Below are 14,333 nucleotides of genomic sequence, written 5' to 3'. Positions count from 1 at the left end.
GGCTCTGGGCGCGTGGGCTTCAGTAGTCGTGGCACAGGGGCTCAGTAGTTGTGGCTCTCGGGCTCTAGAGCGCAGGCTCAGTAGTTGTGGCGCACCGGCTTAGTTGCTCCGCGGCATGTGGGATCTTCCTGGACAGAGTTCGATCCCGTGTTCCCTGCGTTGGCAGATGGATTCTTAACCACTGCGCCACCAGGGAAGTCCCTTATTCATTGTTCTTTAAAAATTTTTTTCTTCAGGTTTTATTGAGATATAATTGACACACAGCACTGTATAAGTTTAAGGTGTATAGCTAAATGATTTGACTTACGTACATCATAGAATGCTTACCACAATGAGTGTAGTGAACATCCATCCTTTCAAATAGATACAAAATTAAAGCAATAGAAAAAAATTTTTTTCTTGTAATGAGAATTCTTAGGATTTCCTCTCTTAACAACTTTCACATATAACATACAGCAGTGTTAATTATATTTATCATGTTGTGCATTACATCCCTGGTACTTATTTATCTTGTACCTGGAAGTTTGTGCCTTTTGACTGCCTTCATCCAATTCCCCCTCCCCCCAGCCCCTGTCTCTGGTAACCACAAATCCTATCTCTTTTTCTATGAGTTTGTTTGTTTGTGTTTGTAGGATAATTGACCTTCAACACTATGTTAGTTCCTGTTACACAACATAGTGATCTGGTATTTCTATACATTTCAAAATGGTCACCACGATAAGTCTAGTTACAATATGAGTTTTACTCATTTTTCAAGTCAAAGTTACCTCCTCCGTGAAGCCTTTCCTGCCTTCCCAGATAGAACCCATTACTTCTTCTTTTGTACTCCAATGGCATTTTGTACAAATCTCCAGTTTACTGCTCACCATACTTTATTATAGTGTCTGCTTATAAGTTTAATCTCTCCTTGAGTGCCAGCACCATCTTCTCTATGCTTACATAGAGAAGGTGTAGAGAAGGCTCAACACCATAACTTTGGTTCATAGTAGATAGTCAACAGATGTTTGTTAAATGAATGAATGGGATGGTGGTTGGGTCCATGCTCAAAGTCCATGAATTCATTCCTTTTCTAATGAATTCTACTACTGCTATGGACTGAATTGTATGCCCCCCAAATTCATATGTTGAAGCCCTAACCCCCAATGTGATGGTATTTGGAGATGGAGCCTTTGGGAGGTCATTAGGATTAGATGAGGTCATGAGGGTGGGGCCCTCATGATGGGATTGGTGCCCTTATAAGAGCAGAGGTGAAATCTTTCTCTCTCTCTGTCACTCTTTTTTTTTTTTTTTTTTAGAAGATGTTGCGGGTAGGAGTTTATTAACTTATTTATTTATTTTTGCCGTGTTGGGTCTTCGTTTCTGTGCCAGGGCTTTCTCTAGTTGTGGCAAGCGGGGGCCACTCTTCATCGCAGTGCACAGGCCTCTCACTATTGCAGCCTCTCTTGTTGTGGAGCACAGGCTCCGTAGTTGTGGCTCACGAGCCTAGTTGCTCCGTGGCATGTGGGATCCTCCCAGACCAGGGCTCGAACCCGTATCCCCTGCATTAGCAGGCAGATTCTCAACCACTGCGCCACCAGGGAAGCCCTCTCTGTCACTCTTGCTCTCCGTCTCTGCCATGTGAGGACACAGTGAGAAAGCAGTCACCTGCAAGCCAGGGAGAGAGCTCTTACCAGAACCTGACCATATTGGCACCTTGATCTCAGACTTCCAGTTTCCAGAACTGTGAGAAAATAAATGTCTGTTGTTTAAGCTACTCAGTCTATGGTATTTTGTTATGGCAGCCCGAGTTGACTAATACATCTACCTTTGCTCCTCCTACATCTTCAGGTTCTTCACCATTTGCCTTTATCCAGGAAACCAGACTTGACACAAGGTCCTAAGGGTTCAATCAGGACTAATCTTGACAGAAGGCAAGTTTAACAATAAGCACAAATAGTTACCGAGTGCCTAGTCTATGGCAGCCGCTTCTCTGGGTGTAGGATGGTAGCAGGGTTAAGAAATCTGTGGCCTGCTGTTTTGAGCTTATAGCCTACTTGGGAGAGGGCCAATGATCAAGTGAATCCGTAAAAATAATTCCAGCTATGGTAAGTGTTGCGAAGAAAATAAACAGAACATTGTGATGTGGAATCAGAGTGTACGGAGTGGAGGTGGGGTGGGAGGGTGGGGGGGAGTGGAGGGTACTCTGACTAGGGTGGTAAGGGAAGAGGTGATATATAAGTTGAGATATAAGGGAGCTAGCTGTGTATGAAATAGGGGGCAAACTTGACTTATAGGCTTGGGAGACAGTAAGTGTAAAGGACCTGAAGCAGGGAAGAGCTTGGTGTGTTTTAATTGTTGGAAGGTGAAGGGGAGCAGAATTTGTCACCTCAAAACATGCCTCTTTGGCATAAGAGTTATTTTGACTTGGTTATTTTTAAGAAACAACAGGCAAAGGAAAAGCTGTGTAAATCTACTAGAAGTTACCCTTTTGTAAGAGACATTTACATTTATGAGGGAAATCTCCATTTGTAAGGGTGTCTCCCTCTCTGTACCAGGGAGAGGAGAATAACTAAACCTCTAGAAACTCTTAACAATGGAGATGGCAGTGATATGTCAGCATAACAACCATACCTCTGCTTTTCCTGACAACCTCCCATAAGTGGCCCCACCGCCCGCCCCCAGCATCTTCCTTTGTCTTTAGCTGGAGATGGGATTTAAGGTGATGGCTTGGGCCATTTTGGGGAGTAACCCAGTTTTCCTGAGTCTCTCTCATGTATACAAGAGGTATGCATGTTATTAAAGTTCATTTTTCTCCGGTCAATCTGTTTTTTTATTACGGGGGGTAGGGGGTGTCTTGTCCAAGAACCTAGAAGGGTAGAGGGAAAATTGTTTCCTCCCCTACAGAAGCTAAGATGACTGGAGAGTAGTGAGAGCAGGTGAAAGGAATGTGAGATGAAAGCAGAGGGGTGCAGAAGCTCTCAGTGCCCTGCACTCTGGGGCACGCTGGGGTAAGGGCTTTAGATCTCACTCATAGAGCAATAGGAACTCTTCCAAGGGCTTCAAGCCAGTAAATGACATGGCCTGACTGTAGGGTGGGCAAGAGCGGAGCCCTAGTCTCCGTAGACCCGGTAGTGTTACTGAACCAGGATCATTTTGCCCAGGTTTGCAGCGAAGAGAGGGTTTATTCTCAAGGCAGCCAAGCGAGGAGACGGGAGAACAAGCAACAAGGGCCTCAGGGTATTTATGGGATAAAGAATAAAGCAGCAGGGCATGGCTGAGGTGTGGGGAAAGGTGATTGGAAAAAGTTGCTGTAATCTTAGTTCTGCGCCTGTGTAACTAAGCTACAGGCCTCTGCTTGTTCAAAAATGGAGGCTCTTAACATGATCTGGGGGTGGAGTTTTCAGCCCTCTGCTGTCAAAAGGTCACCGAGCTGGACATTTCTGTTGGAGGGTCTCAGTGGTGCTAATAAAGTCTTTTTTTATTTTTAACAGGAAGAAAATCCAGCAAACATTTAATAATAGATACATGGGAGGGACTCAGGAAAACTAACTCTGGCCCTGTTCAGTCTTAACGAGCCCTGCTCAAACTAGACACAGCTGATTCCAAGTTCCTGGAAAACAACTCTGGCGAACACCTTATTGTTTAGCCTACTTGCTACTTGGAGGATTTGCAAGTCTTAAAACGACCTTAATTAGTGAAGGCAGGTGAGATGAATTTGACTAATGATTACCCAGGGGTTTCATTAGGAGGCTTTATAGGAGTCCAGGCAGGAGATGATGGCGGCAGCAAGGAGAGAGAAGGCGAGCTGCTGGACAGTTATTTGGAGGGTCAACAGAACTTGCTGTATGGGAGCGTGGTCTCCACCTACTGTACTGCTGCTGCATCCTTGCAGCCCAGGCCTCCTAACCTGGGATCCGTGTGTCCCAGGAGATCCATGAATGCACTTCAGGAGTCCACAGCCCCTCTGAAAATGTACGAACGACTGTGTGAGCATTTTCTCGGCGGAGGTGGTGGCCCATGGTTTTCATCAGGTTCTCAAAGGTCATAGAAACACCGACAAACGTTAAAGGCAAGTGAAGCTGGGTGAGGGGCACCTCGGGGTTTTTCATGCTCTTTATTTTTGCGTTTGCTTGGAAATTTTCATAATAAACTGTTCAAAATATTGGTGGGCCAACTGTGCAGTAAAAGCAAAGAATGATTGTTGTGGCAGACCTCTTGAAAGCCACGTTGCTACCTTTTGTGCCTCGTGGTCGGTCTGTTGTCACTTAAGATCCTGAGGTGTTCTTGCCAGATTGGTACAGCACCTGCCCTCCCCTACGTGGCTTTAGTGGCCACTGTGTTTCTTCTCCAAGTGGACCGCCCTCCACTGAGTTTCATGTTCTGAATTTCACAAATACAGAGCATATTAAGGTCACTTGAAACAAAGAGCACAGGTGCTGGGGTCTGAGGGTCCTGCCTTGGAAACTCAGCTTCCTCAGTAACTGTGTGACCTTGCGAAACAACCTGAACTCTGAGCCTCGAATTCTTCTGTGTAAAAGAGGATTTGTATTTTCTCATCAGGTGACTGGTGTTTCAATAAGAAGATGTGTGTAAAACACATATCCCAGCCCTGCGGAAATAAACATGAGCCTGGCACTGCTCCCCTTTTCAAGTTGTGGGAAAATCAACACAAAATTGGCGAGCACGGTTTTCGCTTCCATCATCCAACTGGTTGAGGTAGGATTTTATTTTTTATTTTATCTTTAAAAAATTACTATTGAAATGTAGTCGATTTACAATGTTGTGTTATCTTCAAGTGTATAGCAAAGTGATTCAGTTATATATACATCTATTCTTTTTCCGATTCTTTTCCATTATAGGTTATTATAAGATATTGAGTAGAGTTCCCTGTGCTCTACAGTAGGTGCTTGTTGGTTATCTGTTTTATATATAGTAGTGTGTATATTTTAATCCCAAACTTTTAATTTGTCCCTCCCCCACCTGTCCCCTTTAGTAAGCATAAGTTTGTTTTCCATGTCTGTGAGTCAAAGTAGGATTTTAATGTCAGCTTAATGAGAGGACTGTGGAAAGCCATTTGTTACATTGAATCTCTCTCACCTCCAACTGGCAATGAGCTCTGCCATGGTCAAGCAGCTCTGTCGAGTTGGGCTGACCCCCCGAATCCCCTGACTCTGCTGAAATAACCGTGGGGTGTCTTTGAGATATAGTTATCTCACTTATTCAGTTCTGCTTTTGACGAAATCAGAGATGTTCGCCTCCTGGCCCCGTGGGCAGCTTGCAGAGTCCGCACCTTGGCTGGCCTCCCCACCTCCGCCCTCTTCCCTCTGGTGACATCACACGCTACTCCTAGGGAATCCCCCTGCCTCTTCTCTGCTGCTCCAGACAGGTCAGCCTCCGGTACCTGGTTCTTCCCTTGTTCTCCGCTTGGCTTCTCTTTCCTCTCCTGCAGCTGCTCCCCCACCAAAGCCAAAAGATTAAATAAATAAAATTAAAAAACCCGGAAACATTTCTCTCCACTATGCAAGTGAGATCAGGGTTTCTACAGTCTCCTCTCTCTCTCGCTCTCTCTCATTTTTAATAAATTTATTTATTTATTTATGGCTGCGTTGGGTCTGTTGCTGCGCACGGGCTTTTCTCTAGTTGCGGCGAGCGGGGGCTACTTTTCGTTGTGGTGCGTGGACTTCTCATTGCGGTGGCTTCTCTTGTTGTGGAGCACGGGCTCTAGGCGCACGGATTTCAGTAGTTGCGGCTCGCGGGCTCTAGAACACAGGCTTAGTAGTTGTGGCGCTCGGGCTTAGTTGCTCTGCGGCATGTGGGATCTTCCCAGACCAGGGCTCGAACCCGTGTCCCCTGCATTGGCAGGCAGATTCTTAACCACTGTGCCACCAGGGCAGCCCACCACATTGGATTTTGATTTGGGTCAAGTCAGATGGGAAGTCATTAGAAAGCTTTAAATTGGAGCATGACTTTTGCTGGCTTAAATATTGAAGGGATATTAATGCAGAATAAATTATAGATGGGCAAGAGTGGAAACAGATCATGTATGATCTGTTGCAGTGGTCCATAAAGGAAGGAGGCTATCAGGAGACTGGGATCAGGGCAGGTTAGTGGTGGAGGTGAGAGGTAGTCAGAGCCAGCATACACTTTGAAGAAGGAGCTGACAGGATTTACTACCAGGTCAAATGTGAGGTGTTGATAGAAATACAAGAGTCAAGGGTGACTCCAGAGTTTTGGCCCGAGCAAGTGGATACATGGAGCTGCCATTTCCTGAGTTGGGACTACCAGGTGAGGAACAAGTTTGGAAGTAATGCAAAATTGAGCTTTGCAAAGATTAAGTTTGAGATGCATATTAACCATCCAATGAGTTGGGCACATGGGTCTGGAGGTCAGGGCAGAAGACATAAATTTGAGCGTCATTAGTGTAGAGATGGTACTTAAAGCCTTTAGAGTGGATGAGATCACCTAGGAGTATAAAGGTAGAAAGATAGGAAATAGGTCTAAAGTCTGGGTCCTGGGACACCTCAATGTTTAGAAGTCAGGAAGAGGACAGTGAACCAGTTATGGGGATGAGGAGTGACCACTGAGGATGGAAGAAGGCCAGGAGAATGTAGTGTGCTGGAAGCCAAATGAAGGAAATGTCTTGAGGAGGAAGTGGTTGCCTATGGTGTGGGAGGAATTCAATAATAAAGTAAAAAGCACTGGAAATTTTTAGGGCTACTGGAGTGAGGAGGTGAGGAGTTTAGGTACAGAGAAAGAGAAGACATGAAGTCAATGGAGACAGCTGAAGGTCCCAGGAACATGGCAGGACATCAAGGTCCATGAAGGAACATCATCAATGAGAAGTCCCCATGTGGTGGAGAATGGCCAGCACCTTCCTAGGGACAGTAATATCTGGTGTAAATTTGAAATTACTTCCTGCTGTGGTGTGATTGGCTTTCCTTTCCTCTAAACATCAGTATAAGTCCGCTCTACGTGGCTGCCACACATTAGTGGCACTTTGCACAGATGAAGGAACAGAGACAGTCATGTTGAAAGGCTGCAGCTGGCCAAGAAGATGAAATGCTTAGAGAGATAAACAGGAAAACAGAGTGAGAGGTGACCAGGAGAAATGGAACCTCCCTGAGGCCCCTTGGAGACCTTGGGGGGAGGCGCTGGACTTCCCTTGGTTTGTGGGATGGAGTCATTAGCATTCTACTTAGATATTAAAGGAAAAGATGAACTGTGCATGCTGGAGGACGTGGGGTCACCTGAGTAGCAAATATAAACTGAAAAGCGTGTAAGGGTATATGTGCGGGCATGTCCTTAGCAGCATTTTTTTGTACTAACGAAGATTGGGAGACAGCTTGGATGTCTGACAGTGAGAGACTGACTAAGTGGATTAATAATGCTTCTTTTTAATGCAGCCGTTAGAAATGATGACAAGGGCACATATTTGTTGAATGAGAGAAGCAGGTTTCAAAATAGCATGTTTAGTGGGATCCTAGTTTTGTAGGTAATATGTGCATATCTATGTGTGTGCAAGGAGAAATGTTAAAACCATATTAATGGGTTTCCCTGGTGGCACAGTGGTTAAGAATCTGCCTGTCAGTGCAGGGGACACGGGTTTGTGCCCTGGTCTGGGAAGATCCCACATGCCGCGGAGCGGCTGGGCCCGTGAGCCATGGCCGCTGAGCCTGCGCGTCTGGAGCCTGTGCTCCGCAACGGGAGAGGCCACAACAGTGAGAGGCCCGCGTACCGCAAAAAACAAAACAAAATAAAAACCATATTAACCAATATATTTGAAATGGTCCCTGAGTGGTGGAATTATGGGTGACTTTTTTTCTCCTTTGTACTTTTCTGTATTTTCTAAGATTTTTTTTACAGTGAATATTACTTTTATGATTAGAGAAAGTAATAAACGTTTAAGGAAGAATTCATTGATTTATGACTTAGCTATTCATGAGCACTCTCCCTACTTTTCTTGATTATACATTAGTTAACAGCAAAGAGATTTAAAAAGCTTCTAGGGGGCTTCCCCGGTGGCGCAGTGGTTAAGAATCCATCTGCCAATGCAGGGGACACGGGTTCAAGCTGTGGTCTGGGAAGATCCCACATGCCACGGAGCAACTAAGCCCATGTGCCACAACTCCTGAGCCTGCGTGATACAACTACTGAAGCCCACATACCTAGAGCCCGCGCTCCACAAGAGAAAACACTGCAATGAGAAGTCCGCGCACTGCAACTAGAGAAAGCCCACGCGCAGCAATGAAGACCCAATGCAGCCAAAAAACCCCAAAAATAAATAAAATAAATTAAAAGCTTCTAGGTTCAAAATTTACCTGTGGATAATACAGACATGTGTAACTGAGATGATTCTGGGACAGTTGGATGTGTTCCGAGCTCTTGTGGTAGATCTGTTCTAGGAGAAAAACTGATTGCCAGGGCAGAGATATTAGTCTCCAGGTTGCCATTTACTATTCTCTGGTCTCGATCTAAGATCAAAAGACTGTAGGAGACTTGCTGGCTTCACTATGGAGCTTGGAGAAGGCAGATGCACAGTCGTCTTGATGGTAGATGGCACGCTTCAGAGATGGATTTTCCTGCTTCCTTCATCTCCTCACAGAGCCCAGCTGGACAGCTGTTTCCCTTTAGGTGCATATCATCAATCCTGATGTTTGTGCAAAGCAATCCTGACAAGCTGGTACAGCATGGTTCATTGCTCCAGGTGTACACAACGAAATCATCAATCATTAACATATAAAACCTACGTTCCCAGGTGCTGGGCAATGCTTGATCATGGTTCTAGGTTCCCTTGGAGACATGCAAGGAGTGAGCAACCAGACATACTGTGTTAATCCTTTTATTTAAAAATTTATTTATTTTTGGCTACGTTGGGTCTTCGTTGCTATGTGTAGGCTTCCTCTAGTTGTGGCGAGCAGGGGCTACTCTTCCTTGCGGTGCACGGGCTTCTCATTGCAGTGGCTTTTCTTGTTGTGGAGCATGGGCTCTAGGCATGCTGGCTTCAGTAGTTGTGGCACAGGGGCTCAGTAGTTGTGGCTTGCGGGCTCTAGAGTGCAGGCTCAGTAGTTGTGGTGCATGGGCTTAGTTGCTCCCCAGCATGTGGAATCTTCTGGACCAGGACTCAAACCTGTGTCCCCTGCATTGGCAGGCAGATTCTTAACCACTGAGCCACCAGGGAAGTCCCTGTGTTACTCTTTCCTACCCTATTTTCCAGGTTTGCACCAGAGAAGGGCAGCAACTTAGTCTCTTAGATTCCCAAGTTCAGTACTCCCAGGGAAAGGCTCTGATTCATCCATCTTGTGTTGGGTGCTCACTTCTGGGCCAATCAAGTGATAGTATGTGTGCATGTGCGAATCTCTGAGGAGTTGAAATGAAAGCTGCCTGTTGGAGGTTGGCTCCAGGGAGCTGATTCTGAGATGGAGTTTAGTGTGTAGGATGTTAATTAAGAAGTGCTCTTGGCAATTAGGCAAGCAAAAGAAATAAAAGGTATCCAAAACAAAAAGGAAGATATAAAGTTGTCTTTGTGTGCAGATGATATTATCTTATATATAGAAAATCCTAAAGACTCCACAAAAAAACTGCTGGCACTAATCAACAGATTCAGGAAAGTTGCAGGATACAAAGTTGACACACAGAAAACAGTTGGGTTTTTATATACTAACAACAAAACATCTGAAAATGAAAAAAAAAAAAATCCTGTTCATAATAGCATCAAAAACTGTAAAATACTTAGGAATAAATTTAACCAAGGGGTTGAAATATCTGTATACTGAAATCTATAAGACTTTGATGAAAGAAATTGAAGAAGACACAAATAAATAGAAAGATTCTGTGCTCATGGATTGGAAGAATTAATATTGTTAAAATGTCCATACTACCCAAAGCAATCTATAGATTCAGAGCAATCTCTATCAAAATTCCAATGGCATTTTTCACAGAAATAGAAAAAACAATCCTGGGACTTCCCTGGCAGTCCAGTGGTGAAGACTGTATGCTTTCAATGCAGGGGGTGTGGGTTTGATCCCTGGTGGGGGAACTAAGATCACACATGCCGTGTGGCATGGCCAAAAAAAAAAAAAAAAAAAAAAAATCCTAAAATTTGTATGAAAGACGGAGCCACAAAAGATCCCCAATAGCCAAAGCAATTCTGAGAGAGAAGAACAAAGTTGGAGGCATCGTATTCCCTGATTTCAAACTATACTATAAAGCTATAGTAATCAAAGCAGTATCGTACTGCTGTAAAAATAGACACATAGACCAATGCAACAGAATTGAGAGCCTGGAAATAAACTCACACATGTATGGTCAACTAATACTTGGCAAGGGAGCCAAGAGTACTCTATGGGGAAAGAATAGTTTTTCAACAAATGGTATTGGGAAAACTGGATAACCACATGTAGGAGAATGAAATTGGATCCCCGTCTTACACCACTAACAAAAATTAACTCAAAATGGACTAAAGACTTAAACATAAGACCTAAAACTGTAAAACTCCTGGAGGAAAACGTAGGGAAAAAGCTCCTTGACATTGGTCTTGGCAGTGATTTCCTGGATATGATACCAAAAGCTCAAGCAACAAAATAAAAAGTAAACAAGTGGGACTACAGCAAGCTAAAAAGCTTCTACACAGCCAAGAAACAATCAACAAAAGGAAAAGGCAACCTACGGAATGGAAGAAAATATTTGCAAATCATAGATCTGATAGGGGTTAATATCAAAAATATATAAAGAACTCACACAACGCAGTAGCAAAAACCAAAGAAGTCCAATTAAAAAATGGGCAAAGGACCTGAATAGACATTTTTTGAAAGAAGACATAAAAAAGGCCAACAGACATATGAAAAGGTGCTTGACATCATTAATTATCAGGGAAATGTAAATCAAAATCACAGTGAGATAATCCCCTCATACCCATTAGAATGGCTTTTATCAAGAAAACAAGAGATAATGGACACTTAGGTTGTTTCCATCTCCTGGCTATTGTAAATAGAGCTGCAGTGAACATTTTGGCAGATAAGAGTTGGTGGGAATGTAAATTGGTATAGCCATTTTGAAAAGCAGTATGGAGGTTCTTCAAAAAACTAAAAATAGAACTACCATATGAACCAGCAATCCTACTCCTGCATATATCCCCTAAGGAGATGAAATCCATATCTCAAAAAGATATCTGCACTCCTATGTTCATTGCAGTGTTATTCACATTAGCCAAGATATGGAAACAACCGAAGTATCCCTTAATGGATGAATGGATAAAGATGTGATACACGCACATATTCTTCAGCCATGAGAAAGAAGGAAATCCTGTCATTTGTGAAACTTGGATTAACCTTGAGGGCATTATGCTAAGTGAAATAAGTCAGACAGAGAAAGACAAATACTGTGTGATATCACTTATCTGTGGAATCTAAGAAAGCCGAAGAGACGCAAGAGGGAAGAGATATGGGAACATATGTATAACTGATTCACTTTGTTATAAAGCAGAAACTAACACACCATTGTAAAGCAATTATACTCCAATAAAGACGTTTAAAAAAAAAAAAAAAAGAAAGCTGAACTCAGAGAGACAGAGAGTAGAATGGTGGTTACCAGGGGCTGGGGATGGGAGAAATGGGGAGGTGTTAGTCAAAGGGTATAAACTTCCAGTTATAAGATTAACAAGTTCTGGGGATCTAATGTATAGCATGATGATTAGAGCTAATAATACTGTATTATATATTTGAATGTTGCTAGGAGAGTAGATCTTAAATGTTTTCACCACAACAAAGAAGTAGTAATTATGTGATAGATTGGAGGTGTTGGCTAATGCTAAAATGCTAAAATATGCATTTTTCAATATTCAAATATATCAAGTCAACATATTGTACACCTTCAATTACACAATGTTATATGTCAGTTATATCTCAGTAAAGCTGGGAAAAGTGCTCTTGAAATCAACACTTGTGGAGGGGAGGAGAAGAAAGCAGGACTAGGAAGAGGGAGAAGTTAAGCTTTGATGCAAGCCTGGTGACAGACTTGGCTGACCCTACAGGGAGTGCTGGAGTTAGAATAGCCCTGCAGAGTTGTCCAGAGCTGGGTGGATATGGCCAGATCTTTATACCCCTGCATTGATCAGTCATTGGATGTGGGCTGCCCTGGTGGTTCTCTGCAGCTGAGGCAGACCCTGGAGGGCTGATATATAAGGGCTGTCTGCTGACCATACTCTTGAAGTTGGACAAGAAGAAGAAAGATCTAGGTGGTGCATCACAGTATCCACCACGATGCCCACTTGGAGGGATAAATAAAAATAAAGTGCTAGGGCATTTGGAACATAATACCATATTGTACTCTAGAAAGGTGGTTATTGATTATATTCAATTTCAACCCAGAATAAAGAACTCTTACAACTCAATTTTTTAAATAAGTTTATTTATTTACTTATTTATTTTTAGCTGCGTTGGGTCTTTGTTGCTGCGCGAGGGCTTGTCTAGTTGCGGTGAGCGGGGGCTACTCTTTGCTGTGGTGTGCGGGCTTCTCATTGTGGCGGCTTCTCTTGTGGAGCACAGGCTCTAGGTGCGTGGGCTTCAGTAGTTGTGGCATGTGGGCTTAGTTGCTCCACAGCATGTGGGATCTTCCTGGACCAGGGCTCGAACCCATGTCCCCTGCATTGGCAGGCGGATTCTTAACCACTGCACCACCAGGGAAGCCCACAACTCAGTTTTAAAAAGATGAACAACCCAATTAAAAACGAGCAAAGGATTTGAATAGATATTTCACCAAAGACAATGTACAAATGGCTAATTAAGCACATGAAAAGATGCTTAACATCATTGTTATGACGGAAATGCGAATGAAAACCATGAGATACAATTTCACGCCCACTAGGATGGCTAGAATAAAAATGACAGATGGTAACAAATGCTGGCAAGAATGTGGTGGAGAAATAGGAACCCTACTGTGGGTAGGTAAGAAAAAATGGTACAATAACTTTGGAAAATTGTTTGGTAGTTTCTTAAAAAGTTAAATATAAATTTACCATATGACCCAGCCATTCCACTCTTAGGTATCTACACAAGAGAAATGAAAGCTTATGTCCACACAAAGACTTGCACGTAGATATTCACAGCAGTATTATTCATAGTAGCTCAAAGGTGGAAACAACCCAAACGTCCATCCACTGATGAATAGATAAACAAAATGTGGTATATCCATACAGTAGAATATTATTCTGCTATAAAAAATAATGAAGTATCGATGCATGCTATAACATGCATGAACCTTGACAGCGTCATGCTAAGTGAAAGAAGCCGGACTCAAAAGAACATATATTGTGTAATTCCATTTATATGAAAAGTCCAGAAAAGGGAAATCTGTAGAGGCAGTGGTTGCCTGGGGCTGGGATGATACAAATATTCTAAAACGGTAGGTGGATGGCTGCACAACTCAGTAAATTTACTACAGATCACTGCATTGCACATTTAAAAATAGGGTGAACTTTATGGTAGTAAGTTATGACTCAATAAAGTTATTTAAAAAATTTCAACTGGATCTAGAATACTTAATAAAATCCAATAAAACTACAATCAAAGGGAAATCTAAAATTAATTTAAAAGATAGGTAATTCAACCAAGTTCTACTTATTTTTTATATATACATGTAACATCTTTATTGGAGTATAATTGCTTTACAATGTTGTGTTAGTTTCTGCCGTACAACAAAGTGAATCAGCTATATGTATACATATATCCCCATATCCCCTCCCTCTTGCGTCTCCCTCCCTCCCACCCTCCCTATCCCACCCCTCTAGGTGGTCACAGAGCACCGAGCTGATCTCCCTGTGCTATGTGGCCGCTTCCCACTAGCCATCCATTTTACATTCAACCAAGGTCTACTTTTAAAACATGTTAGACATTTCATACTCTAACTCAGAACGCTTTCTGAGCACAGGAGAGGTACACACAGTAGATAATTTTCTTTTAGGGCAATGAAGTAGGATCTAAAATTAATCAGTGTCAGTAGATAAAAATGGTGCTGAATTTAAAAATTCAGTAGGTAATATGCAGAAATGTTTGCTTTCATTAGCCATTTAATAATTCTTATGTGAAGAATTAATTTCCTGTTACCAACACAAAATTAATACAGTGCATCATTATACGGAGTGAGAACAGCTATGTGAATCCAGTCATTCTCAGATTTGTGAGCAAAATATTTTATTGGTTTTAGGTCACCATTTTTGGGTGGTTTGTTACACATCAATTGATAACCTGAACATGCCCCCAGCTCCTCAACCAGAGGAGCCCCCAGGGAGAGTCATCTTCTCTCTCCCAATCGCTTCATTTCTCTCAGTGGCTTCACCATCCTCCTGGATGCCTAGGTTT

The 14,333-nt window shown here is 42.8% G+C and overlaps 1 pseudogene across 1 annotated transcript in view; it reads left to right on the top strand.

Moving 5' to 3' along the window:
* The first annotated feature begins 3,688 nt into the window (after positions 1–3,688).
* Positions 3,689–14,333, top strand: part of LOC309840024 (tRNA wybutosine-synthesizing protein 3 homolog) — a 44,545-nt pseudogene continuing 33,900 nt past the window's right edge. The window contains exon 1 of the transcript in view: positions 3,689–3,951. The product of the transcript in view is annotated as a tRNA wybutosine-synthesizing protein 3 homolog (transcript). The remainder of the gene's footprint in view (positions 3,952–14,333) is intronic.

This window comes from Grampus griseus (genome assembly GCF_964374135.1).
Source record: "Grampus griseus genome assembly, chromosome: X".
NCBI lineage: Eukaryota > Metazoa > Chordata > Mammalia > Artiodactyla > Delphinidae > Grampus > Grampus griseus.
The sequence above is the reverse complement of the archived record's forward strand: the minus strand, read 5'-3'. Positions and strand labels throughout refer to the sequence as shown.